Below are 23,426 nucleotides of genomic sequence, written 5' to 3' on the forward strand. Positions count from 1 at the left end.
ATACTGCTGTGAAGGATTCATAGATGTCGTTAATATTTACAACCAACAGGCTTGAGAAAAACAGATTACCTTGACAATATGGGTGAGCCTCATCCAGTCAGTTGAAGGGTATAAGAGTCAGTGAGATTTCTGGAGAAGGAAGCAGTTCCATTTTAGAAGTACAACATAGAAACCCTCTGCAAGTTTCCTTTGCTGACCTGTTCCCAACATTGTGAGCCACTTCCTTGAAGTGGCTGTTTAATTTCTTCCACATCGCACCCCACCCCACACCAACTACACTCTGCCTTCCTCATCGGTTCTGTTCTCTAGGGAACCTCAGTTAGTCTGTCACACAGATGACTTGTTGATTGTCATCTTCTCCCTGCTGGATCCTCCACTACAGTAGCGTAGGGGCAGCAACTTTGCTCTGTTCCAAGCACCTTCCCTAGAGCCTGACACACGCTGGGTGGTTCTCTATGTGAAGCCTGAATGCAGGCATCTGTCTTCTTTGAGAAGAGTAGAGTTTGGCTCCTGGGCTCAGGCAGACCTGAGTTGCAGTCCTGCTTCCACCATTATTAGCTGTGGATGTGCGTTCCCCTTTGGTAACAGAGGGAACATAATAACATCTGTGCCCCCACCGAAGTTGTAAGGCTCAATAAGGGTGTATGTGTGTCCATGTCGTTTTGTAAACCAGACAGGACTAGCTCTGACTGTTAGCACCACTGCCCTCTCATCCTTCCCCAAGTTATTTCAATGCTTTGTGAGATAATGAACATAATGTTTCTAGCACATAATAGAGGGCCATCAGTGCGGTTCCCTTCTAAGTACTAGGTTCTTTCATATGCATATTTTCATTAAATGTAATTTCTGTTTAAGACCTGTGATGAAGTTTTAATTGGCCCATGTTTATGATGAGAAAACGGAATCTCAGTTAAGGGACTGACCCAGAATTCAGTAGGCAACTTTTTACTGTGTAGCTAGGTAATGTTTGGAATTCAGACCCACTTGGAACCGACTCCCACATCTGTCCTCTTTGCTCTTTCGCATATTGCTTTGGGAGCTCTGTGTAATTTTTGATGGGTTTCCTTCTTACCCTGTCATTTTATTGTCATAACTTCCTCTTGGTGTGGCTAGGTATGCACTTCTCCGCAGCCCTGTGGGTTTGTGTGACTTCAGTCATCTCCAGCCTGAAAAACGGGTTGTTTTCTTTCCAAAAGGTCTTTTATAGAAATTGTTTGTTGGGGGTGGGGATGAAGTTTCCCACGAGGAAAATGCTTTGGTTCTATGGCAGCCCCTAAAGGCAGAGAGAAGATGGCCTCCTTGAACCTGGGTTCTTCTGGAACCTTTGGCTTGAAGTGGGAATTAAGCAGCTCTGGTGTTTCTCAGTGGGGGTGGGGGTGGGAGGGTGGGGGGAAAAGGCAGCGGGAGGAAGAATCTTCCCCACCCAGTCTACTGCATACTGTCAGGTGGCGTGAACTGGGCCTCCAGGTCAAGCGACCCCTGGGTCTTAACCACGGCCGAGCTGCTGGCACGCCTTTGCCTTGTTGGTATGGACTCCCCACCCTGGGATTCAGCCCGGTCAGCCCTCCTCTAGTACAGACACCCTCTAACACCCCTCCACCCTGGGGATTCGTCTCGAAATCTCAGGAGGTAGAACGTGCCCACTCCCACCTCCATTTTGTCTGTGAGGACACCCTTTTGGGGTGTGGGTTATAGTGTTCATTGGTTATATTGAAGACTTCAGCAGGAGGAAATGTCAGTGATGACCGAGGCTGGGCTCCGGTAGGGCTGCTGCTTTGATCCCTGGTACCACTGAGGAAACTGAAGGGTAGAGCTGAGCTGAGTGACCTGTCCAAGGTCACCTGCAGTCACGTGGCAGGTTTCCCACCTGGAGGGCTGCCTGCACTGCTATCACGCTGTGGCGCCCTCATCCTCAGCTGTTTGCCTGTGTGATCCCCCAGGCTGGGGCTGAGTTCTGAGAAATGTCAACCCAGGTTTTCTGTGGACTGGAGAAAAGCCTTTGAAAAGAATTGTTAATGCCTTTTATTAAGTTAAAATGTACTGCACAGAGAGTCTTTGAACATAAGCAGGTCTACAGATCATCTGTTCTTTGGGGCTTAATCATCACAGGGAATTTCAGCCTTAAATTTGGGGCTAAGGAACTTGTGCTTCTCTCTGGCATAGGAACAGCTCATAGAGCAGACCGCCAGTGCTCACCCTTTACTTGGAACATGTCCCACTTATTCTGAAGTGACTTAGGGTCTTCTGACAGCTTTTATTCCCCTCTGCCACCAGTTTCCAGGATGAACTTGCAGGATAAGTGGCACGAAGCCTCTACCTGCCACTGGCTATAGATCCCTACCATAGAGAAAAGCGTGCAGTCAAACAGGAGTGTATGCGGGGGATTTTGTACATGCGGTGCATACTGACGGGTGTGTATGTGTACGGCGCTGTGAGAAAGGTTGCATGCTATAAATATTAGGAAATGTTTGCACAAATAAATGTGGATTTAGTCTCTGTGCCTTCATCGTCCTTGAGGGGAATTCCTTCTCAGCAAAGCAGGTGTCGGCTCCAGATGGTCACGTGTCAGTTGCCTGCGATCCCAGCTTGGGAAGGAACAGTTGGGGAAGGGGAGGCGGGGTGAGCCCTGCTTGGGGAGTGTTGCTTGATGACAGCTAGAGCTGAGCAGAGGGGAAGTCACGACTCGGAGGCAGAAGGGTTCTTGAGGCCAGAGTTAAGTGCTATTAGTAATCAATAGACTCAGAGGCAGCCTGGCCTGCCGAGAGATGTGGGCAGTCGGTCTCTGTCCACTGGGCTTCAGCCTCTCTCCGGGCTGAGGGTGGTGATGGGCTGGAGGCTGGGGAGGGTGAGGGTTGGCTTTAGGGGGTAAACAAACTAGCAATTTGCGTGTTGGTGTGGATAAGCTTGTCTTTCAGAATGGAGCTGGAGCAGAGAGCCTGGGGACAGCTGCTGCCCCGACTGGACCGCAGAGCTCAGTGGAGAGGAGGGGCCCCTGAAACCTCTTCCTTTTTTTATATTGGAAATGTGGGCACAGGAAGGACCTGTCCTGTTACATTCCAACCCACCTCCTCCATCTGGGGAAGGTCCTGTCCGGTCACCACTCCCTCGCCACTGCCTCCAGATGAAGGCCTGGTGACACTATGCTTCTTCATTAGGCCTCAGTTTATCCACCAGTGCAGTGGGGGTTTTGAGTCCCCTGTGCAGATAGAGGCTAGATAAGGAGAGTCCCCAAAGCCTCTGTAGGTGACACGGCACCTCTGAAAAGAGCCATGGATCAGACCGACTTGAGCTTGAACCTTTCCTGCTTCTTAGTCTCTAGGGACCCTGGGCGGAGGTGGCAGCTGCACCCTCAGCCAGGATGGCAGTGCTGCCAGGGTGTGGGGTTCAGTGGCCTGTCTTTGCTGCCTGAATGATGGTCTTAGATTTCCTTGTTGCCTAAAGGCAATTTTGCACCATATGAGCATATTTTCTGCCAGTGTAGAAGGAATATCACACTGTTTGGGTGGCATGGCGATTCAGCGTTGTGAAGATTTGATGGGATGATGAGTGTGACCGTAACGTAGGTCAGATTCATGCAGTGCCTAGAACACTGGAGACAGGTGGTGGCCCTTGGTGCTGTTAGTGTGATATGGGCTTGAGACCGGTTGTGGTGTTTTTACAGTGTCATGTCTGCGGTGGCCTCTGAGCATGTGATAAAGGGGTGCTGGGTCCTTGAAAAACCTGGAGAAAAAGGTTGTTCTTTGCAGGGTTCAGATTCAGGATTCCCTGAATTTTGAAATTCCATTTTGCCAAGGGTTAAAACCCGCTGGTGGCGCAGCGGGTTAAAACACTGCACTGAGAAGCTAAAGCCACTTCCGCATGAGTTCGATTCCCGCCTGCCCCGGAGGTGACCACATGGCGAGGCAGACCTCTCCTGACCCGCTCGCTGCTCCCCTCAGCAGTGTACTTCATCCATCTGCCTGTTCTGCTCCCCACTCTGTCTCTGGTGAAGCCTCTCACTGCCCCTGCACCTCTGGCCTGTACCTCAGTTCTGTATGCACAAATAAATCTTTAAAAAAAAAAAAAGATAAGAGGAAAATCAGAGGAGCTCCGCATCAGTAACAAAAATATTTTAGAATATTCTAGGAGGCCCCGCCACAGCCCAAAATATTGAGGATTGGTGGTTGGCTCAAGAGAGGTGGAAAGGCTGTAGGGAAGACTTCCAGCCTCGTTAGTCTCTTTCGTTCCCGCTGTGTCGAGAGTGATGCCACCAGGCTTACGTCTGGAAGCGACTTTTGAGATCAAAAAGTGGGAGGGGTCACAGAGGTGGCAGCTGCACCCTCAGAGTGGGCAGGGCTGCCATGGTGGGTGTGTGTGCACGTGCGCCTGTCTCTGCTGCCTGAGTTATAGTCCTAGATTTCCTTGGTGCCTAAAGGCACCTTTGCAACAATGCAGTCCAGACTATTGGGTTGTGTAAGAATTCCTGCCTGCCTGTTCCACCCTCTTCCCAGTTTTCTTTTTCAAAAGCCAAGTGCAGGAAACCTGGTGTGGTGGTGGAGAAGCAGCTAAGGGCGGCCACTGACCTCTGGATGCAAGCCACAGGCGCCCCATGGGGTGGGTGGGAAGGCTCCCCCAGGGAGGTGCCCGAGGAGGCAGAGATAAAATGCAGTGCTGGAGTTTCAAGGTTGGCCAGCCGCGTAACCTTCAAAAGAGCAAACCCTGCAGTCTTCGGAGTATAAATCGACCCCAAATAGAAAGTGACCCTTTCATATTTCAGGTTCTGTGTGGAAAGGCAAAAAAAAATTTACGAAGATGCCTGGGCTGTTCTTCACAGGCTAGAAGGGCACAGTAACTTTTAACTTGACTCTCTTTTCTCTGTTCTTTGAACATATTTGTATGAATTAATAGGCCCATCTTGGATCCTGTTTCTCGAGAGCACAGGTTGCCAGGGCACCATAGTTCAAAAGAGGGGTTAAGATTTCCTTTTGCAGAGGTGGGCATTCCTTTTCTGACATCTCAGCCGTTCTTCCGGACGGCAGCCGAGTCTCAGCACAGCGGGCTTGCCGGAGCGCTTGGTCACACAGCACACGTTCCAAACGTGTTGTCTGGCTTTCTCTGGTTGCCTCTCCCAGCAGAAAACACATCCACACCCGGAGGGGCCAGGGCAGCCACGGCCAGATCTGCCCTCACTGCCTGCCCAGCCTTTCCTTGCCATGCCTTTTGACAAAAGAATTACTTTCTCTTCTTGGTTTTGAACTGAGGACCTTTGTGTATTTATTGCGAATGTGATAAATGCTAGGCTGTAGAAACCAGCTGCCCCTAATAGCTGGGGGCAGTATTTTTAACACCTGGCAGTTTGCATTTCAATATGGTGGTTTTAAAACACACACACACAATAAAAACAAAACCCAGCTCAAAACTGTGATCATTCTTGGCGGCCTAGAGGGAAAGCAGAGTTGGGGAGGCTGCAGAGGGCCCTGGCACAGGCAAGCAGGGGAACGTGGCACGTGGTCACTGGAGAAGCGGGTCTGCTTGTCTTCAGTTCAGTCTGGCTGGCCGTGTCGAGGCCTCCCCTGTGCCACACACGGTGTGTGGTGCTGGTGCCCAGATGTGAGTGAGATGAGGCCTCTGCCCCGGAAGGGCTCTCATGTAGTTGGAGTCAGAGAGCAGGTAAGCGCCCGGGGACCCTGGGAGCACAGAGGATGGGCCTGCTGGGGCTAGTCAAGGCAGATCCCCTGAGGAGACTAGCTCTGGACAGGGTCTTGAAAGATGGCGGAGCGGTGTGCTAGGGCCACTGCAACAAAGTACCAGATACTGCTGGTTTCTGTAGTCTCGTTATTCTGGGGGCCCGAAGGTTAAGACAAGTGAGGTTGGCCCCTTCCAAGCTGTGGAAAAGGAAGGATCTGTTGCCACCCCGCGCCTCGGTGCAGCCGCCTTCTCCGCGGCTTGTGCTGTCTTCCCTTTGTGCTTGGACACATGTTCTGTGTCCAGATTTCCTCTTGTGAGCACCCCTTACTGGACCAAGGCTCACCCTCAAGACTCCATTTCCTCTGAATTACCTCTTCAGAGACCATCTCCATCCAGTTAGATTTTGAGGGGCTTAAAGGTGAGGACTTCAAGCTATGGATTTTCTTGGGGGACACACTTTAGCCTGTAACAGATATAGGAGTTTTCCAGGTGCATGGAGTAGACATGGGAAGAATTTCCTTGCCAAAGGGATTGAGTAGCAAGGACACAGTCACCAAGGAGAGAAGTAGCACCGTTTGTGTCAGAACAGTGTGTTTTGTGCGGTTATCTGAGCTGGGCAGTGGCAGAAGACAGAAAGTAGAGGGACTGGATCATGTGTGCCTGGAGTACCAAGCCAGAGAGTCTGAATTTTGATTCTAGGGCCTCACAGTTCAGGGTGGCCTCAATCAGCAGTGTCAGCCTGGAGCCCAAGTGAGATGCAGAATCTCAGGCCCCAATGCAGACCTGCTCATTTAGCTTCTGTGCTTTTACAAGATCTCCAAGGACCTCCTATGCGCATTCAAATTTGAGAAGTGCTGATTTAAAATGGGGTACAGTGTGGGGTAGCAGGCAAAGAGAGCTGTGTTTTGCCTTCTTTCCCCAAAGCACGTGCTTACAGACTGTGGAGCCGTAACGAGCCCTGTCCTACCGGAGCAACTGCCTCGGCTGGGGCAGGGCAGGAGAATGATGCTCACCACCAGTCCCCACTCACCTGCCCAGCAGATGCGGCTTGGTCAGCTCACGGACCCCGAGTGGGACATTGGACGCCACTGCTGCCAGCATTTCTGGGTGATGGCAGTTGGAGACCAGCCTCTCACTGGGGGAGGTGGGGCAGAAGGAGTCAGAGAGAAGTTGCCAACCAGGCTTTCTGGAAATGGTATTTTTATTTCCCGTAGCACCAAAGGTTCTTGACGCCAGGCCCACTGTTCGGAAAGGATGCTTTTCATGGCTGTTGCCTGCACCAGATAAGCTCTCTAAAGCCCGCTGGTGATAAAGGTGATCTAGAGAAAACAAACATCAGTGAAAAAAGCAAACAAGCCCAAACACCCAAACAGTGTTTATCCCAGTTTAGCGGAGAGACTTGGATTAGGCGGGTCACATGGCTCACAACTTTCCTTCAATCCTTAGGAGACTTCTTCCGTGGAAATCTTTTTCAGCAGCTTTGCAATTTTGATTTTCAGTTAATTAGATTTGTGCTGTTTGGGAGACTTGGTTAATGCATTTCACCCCACAGAGCTAATTTGCCTCTGTCTAAATTAGGTCTTTGCTATGGTGGAGGGTGTACACAGGATATATGAATATAGACTCACACAGGGGTATTGAGAGACCTTCAGACAGTAAACAGGAGAGGGCTTTGAAATTACCATTTGTCATCATCGACATTGTTATGGAATATCTGAGGTCCCACTGAGTGGCTAGAGGCGTTCTTCAGAGAAAGCACATCACCTGCACACCCAGTGGCCTGGTTACACGCCTCTTGAAATCCAACCGGTGTCCTGCCGTATTGTCAAATCCGGGTTATGACATTAACAAGAGGGAAGTCTGTTTGGGGGGTGCAAAGTAGTAGATAATGCGAGGGAATACATTTATAATCCCCAAGCCTTTTAGAACTGAGGGGGACCTGAAGAATTACTCAGCCAGTCCCTCGCTTTATGAGCCCAAGAAACAGCGGTCTAGGGCCATTTCTGCTTTTGAGTTTGGAAAACCATATGCTTCTCCTCATTTTCACGTGCGCCTACCTTTCCTCTCCCCGTCCTTGTTGTTTGGGTGGGCACGGAGGTTGACCTCACTGCTGGATCCGTGAGAGGCAGCTACAGAAACTGAGTGACAGTGTGGGGTTCACAAATCGCAGATCTGTTCTTTGTTCCCTTCTGCCGTGTCAGAGATTTTAGACTGATTGGCAGTGACATGACACCAGGAATCATAATGTAATAATTTACGTCCTGTTAATCGTCTCTCAAGAACTTGTGGGAGCAAAAAAGAAAGGCGGAGCCAGGCTGCCTCACTGTCCCCGAGCGCCGCAGCCTTCTGTGTGGGCGGAAGCACCTGCTGGTGGTGGGATCTGCGTGTGTCAGAGGCACGGAGGCCGTCCGACTGGGAGCTCAGCTCCCTTTGCTCCCCCCTGCTGCCTGTGCTCTGCTGGCAGGGCTTGCTCCTAATGCTGCTGGTCAGTGGGTGGGGTGTGCATTAACCATGCCTGTGAGGGCCAGGGAATGTTTGCATGCTGCCATGTGTTTGCTCTCCATTTCCAGCGCTTCACCCTGTACCGCCAGCTGAAACTGTGGTCAAAAAAGCGGTGGCATACCCTGCCTTTGGGGGAGATTACAGTGCCATCAGGGCAGCAGAGTGTATGCACAGAGAGGACTTTGGGCCGCAAGAATTTCAGCCACCTCAGTGAGCACTACTGGCATAATTTAGTAATCACTGTACATCACATCACATTTTATACTTTTGATACATGGAATCCGGAGGACAGAAGTGAACTTCTGTGGCCGTTGGAATATGGGACTTACTTCCCGAGAGGACGCGCTGGTAAGCCCAGAGTCCAAGGTGTTCAGAGCAGTGGAACCCTGGCCTCGGTCATGCTGCTGGAGGGATGGACGGCGAAGGCAGGCGAGGGGACACGTCGGGAGATGGCGAGGACTGTGACGATGAGGCGGAGGCCCAGGAGGGTTCCCACTGCCTCCCGGGGCACGTCCTCGGATGTTCTCTTACAGGTGCCTTTCTCCTGTTCGGGAGCCTTCGCCGGTGTCGTGCGGGTCTTCCTCAGGAGGCATTGTTTCGAATGATCATGTGGGGCTCTTGCCTCGTGCTGAGGTCACCCCGGGCCCTGGCCTGGGGTTGCTGCTCCATTTTGCTCACCTGTCCAGAGAGAGATGGCCATGTTGTCATGGAGCACCTGCAGGCTGGCTAGAGAACTGCTGTGGGGTGCTGCTGCTGTTCATCAGAATTTGAACAGAGATCACATGGGGACTTCGCGTCTGAAACCCCAGTCAGAAAAGGTGCTGGGGGGTGGGGGCAGTCTTAGGTTGCAGGGACTCCGGGAGGAGTCTAGGCAGCTAGACATCAAAACTATTCACGCAGATCCCTGAACTCCGATCTTAGAGAAAAGGGAATGTCTGAGTTGCAAGGTTTCCCTTTCCTATTTTCTTGTGTTGTTTTGCCTTTTAAGTGCAAAGAAGATGCCGCACAGCAGGCACATCTGTGCTCCTTAGGATTCCGTGGCTGATTTGTTAAATGTAAATTTCCTAATGTAGGCTGTGGAACTGGTGACGGAGAGCAGCGGAGAGGCTGGCTGCGGAAACATCTCTCTGCACTCAGCTGCATATGGTGCGGGTGGCTCCAGGGCCAGCCTTGAATTAGGCACGACCCAGGCCACAGTTCTCCACGCCCTCTCCTAGGCCTTCGCCCTGTGAGGACAGTGCTTGTGCCTGCAGCAACGAGGGCAGGAGCACTCAGCCTTTCCCCAGACTCGTGTGGGGGTCGCTGATAATGATGCAGAGCAAGGCTTCCTGACTGGGTGGGTTGAACATCTCTAAGATGGTTGTAAAGAAAGATTTGCATGTTCAGAAACATGCAAAAGCCTGTGCTGACTCTGGTTGGGGACCATATTAAGAGTTTTTTTAGTGCCGGATGGTCATTGGTCTCTTCCCTTCCCATAGAAACACAGAACAGCGAAGACACTTTCCCAAGAGCACACCAGTTCTTTGTTGGGCCTACCAGGACAAGAAACACTAACATCCTAATTTCCACTGGACAGAAGCTACCTTTCCTCAATTCATGTTGCATTTGTGTTCAGTTTTATACCTGAAAACCAGGATACAAGTCTTCCAGATGAGTGGTGCTGGGTCAGACAGAGCTCCACGGGCCGCAGATTCAGCCGCAGGTTGTCGAAACCTGACCGGGAGCTTGCTTTACATAAAAAATGGTCGGAGAACTGACTGTTTGTGCAGATTGCTTTGGGCACATCTGCTCAGGTTCCTCCAAAGTAAAACCAAGTCCTAGTGATTGGGGTGTTCTGTGCGCCTCATTCTGATGAGAGAGTCTCAGCTCCTCTTTTCAGCTGTGCTGCTGGTGAGTGGCCTCTGCAGCTGCGCCAGGGAGAGGGGCTCACGCCCCACAGCCCTCGGTCCTCAGTGTCCCCACGGGCCTTTCAGCGAGCCCTCCCGCCCCTCCCTGGCGCCCCTCCCTCCTCATCGTCTCACTCTCAGCTTCTCTGGAATGAAAACGCTTTCTTCGAGTGGTCACCAGGCTCCCGCCTGCGAGTTTTCTGGACACTCGCTGCTGAACTGTGTTCCGATCGAAAGAAACACAATTACTCTCCGAGGCTTGAGGGCGATTGTGAACACTTGCAGTCTGCCTTCTTGTTCAATACTTGCTTGGAGTGTCTCTCTTGAGAGGATTGGAAAGCCATCTTCGGGTGGAGAATGATCTATACGGCATTTGGCTCTATTTCCAGGACAGGGATGGTCAGCTTTTCTCCTCTCAGGGAGGGGTGAGGCTCTTCCATTCGGGCGTTAATGCGAGGGCTTACATCGGGGCAGAGGTGATCGCTCGCCTGTTTGAGGTGCAAGTCAATTTGTAGAAAGGTAGTGGAGGGCATGGTTAGGTATGCTGGGCTGTTTGGAGGGTCCTCAAGGGAGGAGACCCGAGGGGGAGGCTCCGTCAGATGCTTCTTAGCGGTTTGCAGAGCACTTGGAGGTAATATTTTAAGACAGTCGGCGAGGGTCAGAGGTTCCTACCCTTAGAGTCTCATCAAAGGACTGAGTAATGCCCAAAGGGGATGAATAATTCTTCCAGATTTCTGAGTCCCAGGCTTTCCTTTTTGCCTGCTTCTTGTTAAAATGGGCAGGCATGTAGAGGGATACCTTGCACTCCTATCTTAAGGTCAGATGGAAAGAATTACTACGCAGATGCTTGCTGTCTCCTCAGCCAAGCGTGGGGGCTTGCGGACGTCGATTCAGGGAGCAAAAGGGACTTGGGGCCTCTGCAGTTGTCTCAGCTCATAGTTGTTCTCCAAACAAGGCAAAGCCAAGGGGCAGCAAAACCTCGCTAGCCTGCTCCCTGCCCCGCTGCCATCAGGGTCCCCTTCACTGCCGCCCACTGCATCCCCCTCCCCGTCCCCCTCCTCTGCTTCCCCCACCAACCCAGACCTTCTGACTCTTTGGACCAAGGAGAAGAGGGTGGAATGAGGTTCCGTTGATTCTATTCTAGGCTGAAATATGGGGAGCCGTGGATTTGGAGTGTGGGGTCTGTTTCCCATGCGCTGTAAGTATTCCTGAACCCCTCTGAGCATGGCCCAGCCAGGCAGGCTAGGAAGAGTGACTGGGATCCTCTCATTTCAGCTTCCGAGACTGCCGTGTTCCTGTTAAGCCTCGCGCCCGTGGCTTTCAGGCCTAATCTCCCAGTTATTACTGTGCACCACCAAGCAGATAGCAACGGTAATTATAAACACTTTGAGAGCCGCCATTCGCCTCGCTCGGCAAGGTGACTCAGAACATTAGATCAGAATTAGAGAAGGAGCAAAAAAACGACCCAGGGAAGCGTCTCCCACCCCCCTCTCCTGTGATCTCCCAACGTTCTCACTGTCTGTCCAAAATATTAGTTATGGAAATACCCCGTTTCTCTGGAGACAGCTCTGCTACACCAGAATTCATTCTGAGCCTTCTCTTGGACAGGCGTTCGGCATTCCCCGCAGGGGTGGGACTGATTTGTCCTCTGACTGTGTCTGCTCCCCCGGGGAGCCGTCCTATTTGTGCTAGAGAAGCACTCAGGGAGAGGAGGTGAGCTGGGCGGGGAGATGTGGCCAGCAGAGGAGGGCTGAGCTGTTGGCTGCTCTTGGTTGGGAGTCTCGGGAAAGCCTCCCGAGAAACCTCCTGCCGCTGCACTCTTTTGGACCAAGAAAGAGGAGGGTGGAAGGACGTTGCACTGGTGGTCTGTGTGGGGCCGGGAAGCTTTGCCCTGGTTTTGAATTTGAAGCTCCACCAGGGTAGGGCCGCCCCTGTCTTGGCTCTCAGCTGTACCTTGGACCTAGACGAGAGCGCAGGAAGTACTGATGAGCGCAGAACTGGGGGCTGCATTAGGTGTGCTGCAGCCCTGGGCTGAGGCCGGCTCCCTGGGCCCCAGGGCAGGAGGCAGCCCCCCTGCCTTGTTAGTCACGTGTTCCCTACACTTTGGGTCAGGGCTTGGCCCACCGAGTCTGATTAGGAGAACTATTGAGTGGAAAAATGTATTCCTGTTTCAGGAAAGGGCAAGAATAATATTTGTTCCCATCATCAAAGTGGAAATTTAAGTCAATGACAATGGAAACTATTCCTGGCCATTTGCAGACTAGGAAGAGGAGGGAGTGGGTTGACTCACAAGGGTGGAAGAATTCAAGCACTGTAAATTTTAGGGGTAAAATAACAACATAGAAATAAAACTCCCCAAGGAAACGTAAACGAACCCTTCATCAAACTTAAACAACAAATCATGCAGCATTCACTTTCTTTCCTAGCAGCTGGGTTTGTGCAGGGCTGGTGTTGCCCATGAGAACTTTGCTTAGGAAGGGAGAAGTACTGGATTTTCTTCCTTCTCCAAAGGACCTGTTGACATTCGACAGCTTTTCAGTCACTGTCTCTTTAATGCCCCACCCTATATTTTGCAAGGTAGGAACCTCTATGTGCCTGTTGTAGATGTCTGACTGGGTTTGACACCAGGAGGGTTTCTGGGCGAAAATGTGAGGTGTACTGTAGTGAGTAATGGCCATTTGGGACTTGTGTGTCGTGTTAGGTAGAAAGAAGCAGAAAGGAAGCAGCGGATTAGAATGATGGGGTGGGGGGTGGGGGAGATGGGTGGTAGTGGAGGCTAAAGGAAGCAAGATGGATTCTATGTTGGTAACAGTTGGTGCTGGGTAATCATTAAAATAATAGGGAGTTTATTGTATTAATCTGCTTGCTTCTGTGGATGTTTGCAAGAGTCCATGATAGGGGCCCTCACTGGTGGCGCAGTGGGTTTAAAGCCCAGCACTAAAAAGCTAAAGCTACTGCAGCATGAGTTTGATCCCCACCAGTGACCCACATGGCCCTGCAGACCTCTCCTGGCCCGCCCACTGCTCCCCTCAGCAGTGTACTTCGTCCATCTACCTGTTCTGCTCCCCACTCTGTCTCTGGTGAAGCCTCTCACTGCCCCTGCACCTCTGGCCTGTACCCCAGTTCTGTATGCACAAATAAATAAATCTCAAAAAAAAAAAAAGAGTCCATGATAAAAGGTCAGAAAAAGAAACTGCTGACTCCACGGTCCCCCATCTTCTACCCCTCCCCCATCCCAGGGTGTCATCACCTCCTTGGGTCAGGTACAGATCTGTGTCTTCATATGTTCTACCTTGAATGATTTTGCAAAGATCCAGGTCCCAATTTTGCAACAAAGTGCAAAAGAAAAAAAGTGCAAGACAGATTTTCAGCTCATTTTGACTGAGAGCAGTATCTTCTCTCTTAGATTTATGGAGATCATGTGCGAGAAACAGTTTGGGTTTTCCCTGTTCCTATTGACAGAGCTCAGAAAATACCCATGGAAAGGGAGGCTCCCTGGACGTTCCCCAAAGATCCAAGTTTCCAGGCCCGGTGGAGCCTTTTGCCCAGCAAGCAGCCTCTAGGGGGCTGGGATATGCGCTCTCTGAATGGCCTCCCAAGTTTGCTGGCAGCGCCAGGACTCAGGTTCCCAGAAGGGCCGCGGGGACCAGGCCCTCTGATGGCATGAAGGAGCCATTTTCCAAGCCAGCACAGGCTTTGCAGGTGGGCCTTCTTATCCCCAGACGGGCAGAGCAAGAGGGTGGCACGGGCCAGGCTTCTGCCACTGGAAGGGTCAGAGGAGGCCTTCAGGTGAATTTTGGGTGAGTTTTGCAAATAGGATATGACTTCTGGACTTTGACTTTTATGAACTCCTCCTTTGCATATTGCTCCCTGGTTACTGCTTGATGAAGGGCCTGACTCTCGCTGGTTCCCATAAAGTGATTTCTTTTTTAAAAGATTCACTTATTTATGCGTACAGATCTGGGGTACAGGCCAGAGGTGCAGGGGTGGTGAAAGGATTCACCAGAGTCAGAGTGGGGGGCAGAACAGGTAGATCTACTGACATACACAGCTGAGGGGAGCAGCGAGCGAGACAGGAGAGGTCTGCTGCACCCTGTGGGTCACCCCCTGCCAGGGATGGAACTGGCGCTGCAGTGGCTGGGGCTAGCTTTGCAGTGCTGCGCTTTAAACCGTTTCACTACTAGGGAGGATCTGGACTGATTTTCTTTTTGGTGATAGCTCAGTTTACCAGAAATTATTTCCCTGCTGTTATGTTCAGGGTATTTTGTTGGGGGACAATCGTAGGAGGAAAGGCAGTCACTGTCCTAAAGGATCTTGAGGTTTTGTGGGTGGAGTCTGAGGCTGGGGGCCAGGTGAGTGGTGGTCAGTCGCGGTCCCCTCCGTCCTGTGACAGTGGACAGTTCCTTTCTAGTCTATGCGTTTTCAGTTCTTAGAGGACTCGGCAGGTAGGTATGGGACAAGCTGCAGTCCCCCAAGGGGCAGCTTCTCAAGGCCTGCGAACCCAAGATTTGTCTTATTACTCTGAAATGGCCTCTCTCTCTCCTGCCCTTCAGTCTGGTGTTTTGTTTTACTTGGCTTTGTTTGTAGCAGCGGAGTAGCAACCCATTCAGAAAGGATGGCTGCAGGTTGTCCTCATGAATCCCATAGACCAAGCCTGATCCACCCTGAACCTTGTCCTCCTTCAGCTTTCCCCAGTTACACTGCTTGGTCCAGCAGGCCGCCGGCTGCTCAGGATGGGGCGGACAGGTGCCATCCTCACCTCTGTGACCCACCGCTAGGTCTTCCTAGACCTGCTTTCTGAGCCTCTGGAGCTAGACTGACTCTGGTCACATGCACTTGACCGGTGCAGTGGGCAACCTGCTCTAACCCGGAGGAGGGAGGAGGGCGAGGGAGGTGGGGAAGGGAGGAAAGAGTAGGCCGCCGCGTTCAGACTCCAGTGCTGGTAGAATAATGGTGTTGTCATTTGGTATTTCAGAAAGGGCTTCTAGAAAGGGAGGCCTTGGCTGCATGTGTGTGGGCCGCCTCTGCACTCACTAGCACCCTCAGTGGCGGCACTGGCTGGCAGTGTCCCCCTCTTCCACTCAACACCATCTCTTCCCCACCACTGCACGGTCTCCCTGCTGGGCACCTCTCCTTTCTTCCTCTTCCCATAGGTTTACCCAGGGGGATTTCACGAAGAGGTCCATCTGCTCCCGCTCCTTAGAGGGCTCTCGCGGCTGACGGTGCGGTGCGTGAGTTCATCAGTCGGGCTCACGCACCCTGTAGGGTCTGTCCCTGGCCTCACTTTCAGCCTTTTGTCACCCCATCCACACATCTCAGGTTGCACCCTAGAGCCTGTCACTAGATACTCTGCTGCTCTGACTTCCCCACCTTTGCCCCTGCCTGTCGCTTTGTGAGAAATGTTCCCCTGCCTAGTTCACTGAGGCGCCAATGCTACTTCAAGTTTCAGTCTAAACAGCGCCTTTTTGGTGGTGCCTTCCTGGTGCCTTCCCCCGTTCGGTTGTCGGCATTGCTCCCTCTGTATGTTCTCAGCACCGTGTTCCTACTGGCATAGGTCTGTAGACCCTTGCCTGCAATTTTGATAACCAGAATATTCTGCAAATCAAGATGGTTGGTAGCTTATTTGGCTGCAAAGTTGGAAAGTCTTTCTTGATTGTGCTTAGTGTGGCTATCCAAGGGTTTTGCTGAAGAAACCCCAACATATTTCATCATAGGTGCTGCTCCAAATCCTGGGGGGTATTAAAGGGGTAGAGAGAAGAAGAAAGGGAAGGTGAGTGATGTATAGTACACAGTATATGTGGTACATGTTCCTGTTAGCTGTTTAAGGTCAGAAACCTCTGAATCCAAACTGATCTGGCCAAGCAAGGGCCTTTACTGGTTCAAGTAGGACTCTTCTCACTAGATAGCGCAGGTCTTGCACTCGGTCCTGTTCAGTGTGTTTGCATTTCCTTAGAGCCTTCAAGAGTAACTGGCACTGTTAGAATAAATACCCAATTTAAGAGTGTGTGGGATGAATGGTTAGTAATAACTAGCACTTATTAACATTTATTAAACACTCACTGTATGCCAGGCTTCGTTCTAAATACTTTCACTTATTTAATCTTCACAACAGCCCTCTAAGAGGGTACTGTTATAATTTATTTACTATTGAGTTATAAAACATGACAAATTTCAGAGGTACATCCTCACCTCTGTGTGCACACAAGCCTGACCTCACTCATCACCAAGTTCTAGTGCTCGCCCCACTGTCAGGGTGTCCCCTGTCCTTCTCTTTCACTCCCTTTTCCTTCCCCTCTAGTAATTCTTCTATTTTCCACAAAGTCTAATACTTGTTTTGCTGTAATTTTTTTTTGTTTTATGTGTACTCCACTTATGAAAGTGTTCACTAATTGTCTTTCACTTTCCAGCTTATTTCACTGAGCACAGTCACCTCAAATTCTATTCATGTTGTCACAAAACCTAAGATTTCATCTTTTTTAGTAGTTGAGTAGTACTCCACGAAGTCTACATACCACAGCTTCTTCACCCAGCCATCTGGGCTTAGACTGTTTCCTGATGCTGCTGTGAATATAGGGGTGCATGCATCTTTTCACATTAGTGTTTTCAAGAGGATACTTATTTTGTCTTTGTTTTATGATGGGAAAATTGAGGCAGCTGTCCAGGGTCACATGACCAGGAAGTGGCGAAGTGGATTTGAATTCAGGCAGTCAGACTTTATCCAGCATGTCTTCATGTCTTCCTGGAAGCCCGAGGGTGTTAGGACAAAAAGAAAGTGCAGGAGAAAGTGAAAGCAACTGGAAAGACTCCACCTTGCTCCTGCACAGGGACCTCTTCTTGAGTCACAGAGTTGGAATAGTACTTAATTGCAGAGCATTTTTGATAGGGTAAGAAAAGGATTGGATGTGGGAGCTACAACAATAATGTCTCAGTGTTCATTAAGTGTTTTACTGAGTACCGCACGGAATCAGGCACTTACAGAAACAGACATCCAACTAGTAAGTGTCTTTGCAGTTGTCTCAACCAGCATCTTAGAAGGATGACAAACCTGCAACCCAGAGAAGTAAAGTGACTAGTCTGAAGTTACAGTGCCTCTATGCATTGCAGGGACCCAAATCTGATACCCTTAGTGGGTACCTGTCTCTTGCTCCAGGGTGGTGGCTGGGGATGAGGGCTGAGTCTGTGTGTGTTCAGCACAGACCATGCAGACTCTACCCTTGCTTGGTTAGCTTGCCAGCTGACCACCTGACTTGTGAATTGCTAGAAGGGAGTGCTCTCAGAACTTCTTGCGAACAAAACTGAGGATACTCTGTGTCTCTCCCAACAGTTAGAGTAGTAACTGCTCTTATAGTCATAATGAAAAATTGATCCATGATAAGGGCTGAGACTCCCCCGAGTTCTGGTTGATGGAGTTGACTGGGAAGGCTCTAATTTATAAGGAAAGTCAGGTAAGGGGGACCTGGTATGCAGACTTACCTTTCTATCCAAGACATTTGCCCTTGACTCTGGTGTACTGGGAATCTACAGGCCTCTCGATCCAGTCTAGTTCTAGCTCTTCTCCTTTTCACCTGAGACACACATACAACACACACGTAGGAATGGGTTGGACCTTTTCTCTCCAATCACTTAGAATTCACTATGCAAAGTCTGATGATGTTGGGAGGGGAACACAAATTTCTCCTCCCCTTACTTTCTTAGATGCCAGTTTTCCTTACCAAAGTTCATGTTCTAAAAACAAAATACAGTGGGCTCAGAAATAATACAACTACTTCTTGATGATAGAATTTCTCAGAATGCCACCATCAACTCTTATCTACTTTTCTGTTTATCTCTTTTATCTCTTTCTATCCCTATATACCCACCTAGCTAGCTGTTTCCTATATTTCTCTTCTTGTCGACTTCTCAATATAAACACAGATGTAACTTAATATATATTTTTCTTTTATACCATTTAAAAATATAATTTTACAATTGTCCAACCCAGAGAATGTACAACATCAAGAACCCACAGGTGAACTGTGACCTTGGATGAAGATGATGTGTACAATGTTCATCGATTGCAACATATATACCATTATCATCATCCAAAGTCAGCTGTTTACCTGTGGGTTCTTGATGTTGTACATTCTCTGGGTTGGAAAATGTAAAATGGCATGTGTCTGTCATGAAAATATCACAGAAGATTCTCTGCATCTCTGCTTACACGGCACTCCCCTCTACTGATATCTTCATTGTCTTTGTGTCTACACTGTATAGCCTCCTCATCTTGGCTTCTTTCACCTACTAATATGCATCTAGTTCTTTTTTAAAATCCTAGTTTTCTAACTTGCTCTGAATACTGTTTTCAGCATGTGTATATACCTTACAGTGAACTTTTTCAGGGGCAGCAGAATGTCCCACTGTGTGGAGGTGACCTCATTTTACCAACTCTGTGGTTGGACAGCTGGTGGAGCTGGGTGGCTCCACTTTGCCTGTATAAACAGTGTGACAGTGAACATCCTTGAACATCCTAACATCCTTTCTTTTTCTTCTTCTTTTTTTTTTTTTTTAAAGACCCACTTGTTTGATTAGTGCCTGAGGAGACATTCTACTTTGGAATGGCTGAGTCAAAGTATACGGGGTGGGGTATGGTGGGGTGGGGGTGGTCTTTTGATAACATCTTGCAAAATTATGGACTGAATGTTAGTTACCTTGCTGAGTCCTCACTCAGTTGGTTCTGGGACCCTTTGATAGGAATATAAGCTCATTTAAATATTTGTGAATGATTAAGAACTAGATCCTTTGTACACAGAAGGAAGACAGAGGTTGTAGTTGGTGACCTTCACCTCTCCCCCACTCACCATGAAATACCTGGAGGATGCTGGGAACCCAAGTTACCTCACCTGGCCAGGAGAACACATTCCCGGGGCCTGTTTGAATTTCTCCGAGCAAAATAGCTCTACATTTTGTAGAAATAGGGTTATTACAAGGGGGTTTCAGCACCTCCAGCTAACAGTTGGGAGAAATTGTATTTCCTTTGCTTGGTGTGGTAAAAGACAAGTAAATACTTTTTTTAAGGTAACTGATAATATTTTGCATTCCTAAGAGCATGTTCTGTCCTTTAAACTCAAGAGTGTTCAATAGTCAATTACTTGATTTCTTCTAACAATACCCCTATGTGGGAGGCATGTATAAACTTCCATTAAGGGTGAAAGGCATGGTATGCTCTAACTCCATCTGGGTGGGCCAGAAACCCATAGCAGGGTTTGACTGGGAAGTAAGTGTGGGTGGGGGTGGGGGGGTCACTCAGGGTATAAAGAGTTTTCTCAAAGACTTATTTACATGAGTTAGTGAAAAAGGGTTTGTTCTCCTTCCCTTCCTCCTGCTTACCTTCTCGTGTTTGAGTCCCTTGTGGGGAGCTGATGTGTGCACAGTGAATTCGTCTCAGCCAGCAGACTGTTGAAAGCATAATCAAATCAGAACCCTCGTTTTCTGAGTTACGTAATTTTGCAGAACGGACCCAGAGGCTCCTGGGAAAGGCTGCCTGTCCTGTTAATTTTAAGGTCCATTTATAAAATTAGAAGCTGTGTTGAGGAGATGAATATGAAATGGAACTTGCCTATTAAAGTTGGGTTTTTTTTGGTGAGATAGCCTTATTTAACCTTTCTGTGTCTTAGAGGTTGGTGGCCTTTGCCTATGGCGCCTTCATGGAAAAAGTTCTAAATATAGCTCCTATTTGTTGTTGAATAATGACTCCGGAGGGCGGATGGTAGTTTCCAACTCCTTTCAGTCAGCAAACTGGACAGAGGCGTCCAATCCAGAGGAAAGTGTGGGCTTGAGCGCTGAGCACTACTGTGGGCCGCTGCAGCTCAGGTCTGTCGGGTGTTCCACACAGTGGGCGCGTGTGTCTCTGGATTGCCTTTCTCGTCCCCACTTTCACCTCCAGATGTCTCTAATTAAATCCCTGATTTGTAATCCAGTAAAGAAAACCTGCCTGGTTGAGATCCAGGTAAGGCTTTTCCTTCAGGTATTCCCTAGGAGCCCCCTAGGGTGCTCAGACCTCTGGATAGTTGGGGAAAAAAAAAAGCACTAAGGTATTCATTCACTGTGTTCCAAAGGAGCATCAGAGTGTGATAGAAGGAGCACTGGCCCAGGGCGATACCCTAGAGTTCAAGTTTCTAGTGCATGTGACTCTGATTTCTGTTCTGGTAAGAGGAGGGATGACTTTATATTCCGTTTCTAACTCAAAGCGGTTTTGTTCAAACTAAATAAAGAAACGTCTGCAAGAACTGACCCAGGACACACTGCCCAGTCTACCTTTCCACCAGGTTACAGGGTGAACCTTCAGCCAAGTACAGATGCCTTCTTTCAGGTTGCTGTGCCAGGCCGGAGGCTGGCCGCAGGGGTAGCAAATTGGTTTCCAGTAGTTTCTTCAGTAGAATGAGCTGTCAAGAAAGGGAATAGGTGAAATGAGTTGACTGTCGCCCTACCTTGGTGAACCACATCTGGGTGCTGTCGATGCCTTCCTCCACCTCTGAGTGAGGCTGGAAAGCTCCTAGCAATGCCTCTGTACAGTTGAGATGGGCCTGCGGGCCCCCATAGCGCCTGAGTCCCCATTTCACATGACTCGGGGTGGTTGCCTGGTGTGCGGCCGGCCTTCCTAACTCACTGTTCTGGGCTTCTTATTGACTTACAGTAGTGAGGTGCGTCTACTCCTAGGACCTGCTTGTTCATTCAGAAAAGTTTTTCTATTTCTCCCCATTCTGTAACTTTATCCTGGCAAATTATCTGGGTAATATTGTCCTACCCAAATAATATACACTCAGACAATATTACCCCAGCTCTTTATGGATGTCCCTTCTTTTGAGTTGCTTTTAAATATTCCAACCTTGATTTTAAAGTGATGCTAAAAATTGTTGATTCATTTATAAAATTTGCTCATTTGTCCATTTTACTATTTGTTTAGCACCTCATTATATGCTTACGGCAAAGTGTGAAAAATTATTCATAAGAAACGTTTGGTTATTTTTAAGAAACCAATAACCTTTTCTCCTTTTGATAAAATTCTGTAACCAATTATGTTGCACTTTTTACCTGGGCTGCCAGGAAGCTTAGAGTCACTTGTAGAGAGTCATAGGCCTGTTTCCTTGTTCCATGGGCATGATGTTCTTTAAATTTTATTTCTGGTTTCTGTGTCTGCTGTTAGTCATTCCAGATCTTGTGTGCAAAGACATGGGTTACAAATACTTTAAGCACACACATACATGGAAATTACAAGGATTTCATACTGTTAGAAAAATGTAAAAGCTTTCAAGAGAGAGAGAGAGAGAGAGAGAGAGAGGAAAACTGCCTCTGATTAGGGTGGTAGTTGAAGAGCCTGGGTTCAGGAGGCAGACTGCAAAGGCTCAAGTACTACCTCTATTGCTTTATTGGCTGTGTTACCCTGGGCAAATAACTTAACTTCTCTGTTCTTCAGTTTTCTCTTCTGCAAAGAGGGGATGATAATATCCCCTCCTCACAGGATATTGATTAGATGAGTTAGTTAATCCCTGAGACCCTGAGAACTGTGTCTAGCACATACAAACAACTTACATGTTTATCTACTGTTAGCAAATTACCACTATCATTTTTCTACCACCTTGGAAATTTCACAGTAGCATTTGATCTCTTTTCTCTTGTTCGTTCAACTCAATTTTTAAATAATCTACCAAAACAGCTTTTCCAAGTCTAATTAGTCAAGGTATGGCTAAAATTTAAAAGAAAAAAGTATGGCCTAAAACAGTTTTTTAAAAATGAGAAAAAAACATTGCTTTCCAGGTTTGACATACTTTTGTAGAAAATCAACAAAATGATGTGTTTTCTCTTGACTGAGTAACCCTGTGGCTTGCCCAAATGTCTGTTTGGCTTAGCAGTGAGGGCTTCATCCCCAGCTCACATCTTGGAAGGTCCTTTTTTCTGTGCCTCAGTTTCCCCATGGGATCCTGGGTCTCTGCTCCACCCATTGCTACTTGCAGTGAAAAGCAAAAACTCTCTATCCCCTCAAGTCTGCTCCACCCCAAACACAGAGAAGGGTCACTTAGTAGATACTTGTGATACACAGAGATAGACAGATTTAAGCTTCTGCTGCCTGTGTGTTTTTTCTGAGTTTGAAATAAGATAACTGAAGTGAGCGTAGGTTTAAAAAGTCAAAAGTAACCTCCATTGGAAGGGTTTTTGATTCCCGTTTCTTCCCTACTCTTTGACAGTGGCAAAGTGCTGATAAAATCTGAGAGCTGGATGAAATGAAACAGCCCATCAGGGTCCCCTGCCATCTGGGTAGGTGGTGATTAAAAATGGCAAGCCTTAGCTTCCCTGGGAGGGTTGTCTGGGCGGCGCTGAAGGTGAATGTGCAGAAGGGCTCCCCGTAGGGGCTGGCGGGCGGCTGGGGAACACCTTTGAAAGCAGCACTCCTGAAGATCTTATTAAACTGCTTCCTCCAATGGATTGAGCTGGATCAAAAGGTTTTGGGAAGAGAAACAAATGAAGATTGGTCGGAGACACTAAACTATGAATTTAGCAGCAATTAACTGAGTGTGTGAATTAAAAAAAAAAGTGCCTGTAGTTATCCATCTTTGTTCTCAGTGTTTAATTTAAAGTAAGCATAACCTTTGTCTAGTAACCTGGCTGCCAGAGGTGCATGTCTTTATTTGCATGACTGTTCTTTTGCATTGCACAGGAACCCGTCAGTGCCAGGATATGTTCTCTGGACACATTCTGGCTCTGTTGGTGTCCTGCTGCACACACCCCCACCCCCATCCTCCATTCCTGTCCTTGAGAAACCAGCAAACTTGAATCTGTGGATTGGCCTTGTGAAGTGGCTAATGTCATTCTAGGAATGGTAGAACATGCTAGAACCTTAGATCATTCCCTGCTTTACAGTCCGGTCATCATCCTGTCTTTAAACCAGCCAGCTCCTAAGCCAGACGAAAGCACCAAATCTGCCCAGGAGGACCCCACAAAATGATGGGAATGTTAGCTGTCTATTTGGAGAGATCTTAGGTATTCCACCCAGAGCCCGAAGTGATGTGTTTCAATCCATCCTTCTTAGAGTGTCCAACTTGAAGGTGAAAACAGTCTCATATTCGAGGCAAATAAGTCTTTTAAATGAATGAATTAATGAATCAAACATATGTGACAGGGCTGGCAAACTACAGCCTGTGATTCAAATCCCACCCATCACCTTTTTATTTCATAAAGTTGTATCAGAGCCCAGCACACTCAATTGTTTACGTGTTACCTGCTGCTGGTTTCACACTGCCATGGCAGAGTTGAGTAGTTGTGACAGAGATTGTAAACAGGTATGGCTTAGTACTTTACTTAGTACTTTACTGTCTGGTCCTTTATATATATATATAT

At 48.6% G+C, this 23,426-nt stretch overlaps 1 protein-coding gene across 6 annotated transcripts in view; it reads left to right on the plus strand.

The window, feature by feature from the left end:
* Window positions 1–23,426, plus strand: part of MSI2 (musashi RNA-binding protein 2) — a 357,761-nt gene that overhangs the window by 42,557 nt on the left and 291,778 nt on the right. The gene's annotated exons all lie outside the window — the stretch shown is intronic.

This window comes from Condylura cristata, unplaced genomic scaffold, assembly GCF_000260355.1.
Source record: "Condylura cristata isolate star-nosed mole 26May11 unplaced genomic scaffold, ConCri1.0 scaffold00017, whole genome shotgun sequence".
Lineage (NCBI taxonomy): Eukaryota > Metazoa > Chordata > Mammalia > Eulipotyphla > Talpidae > Condylura > Condylura cristata.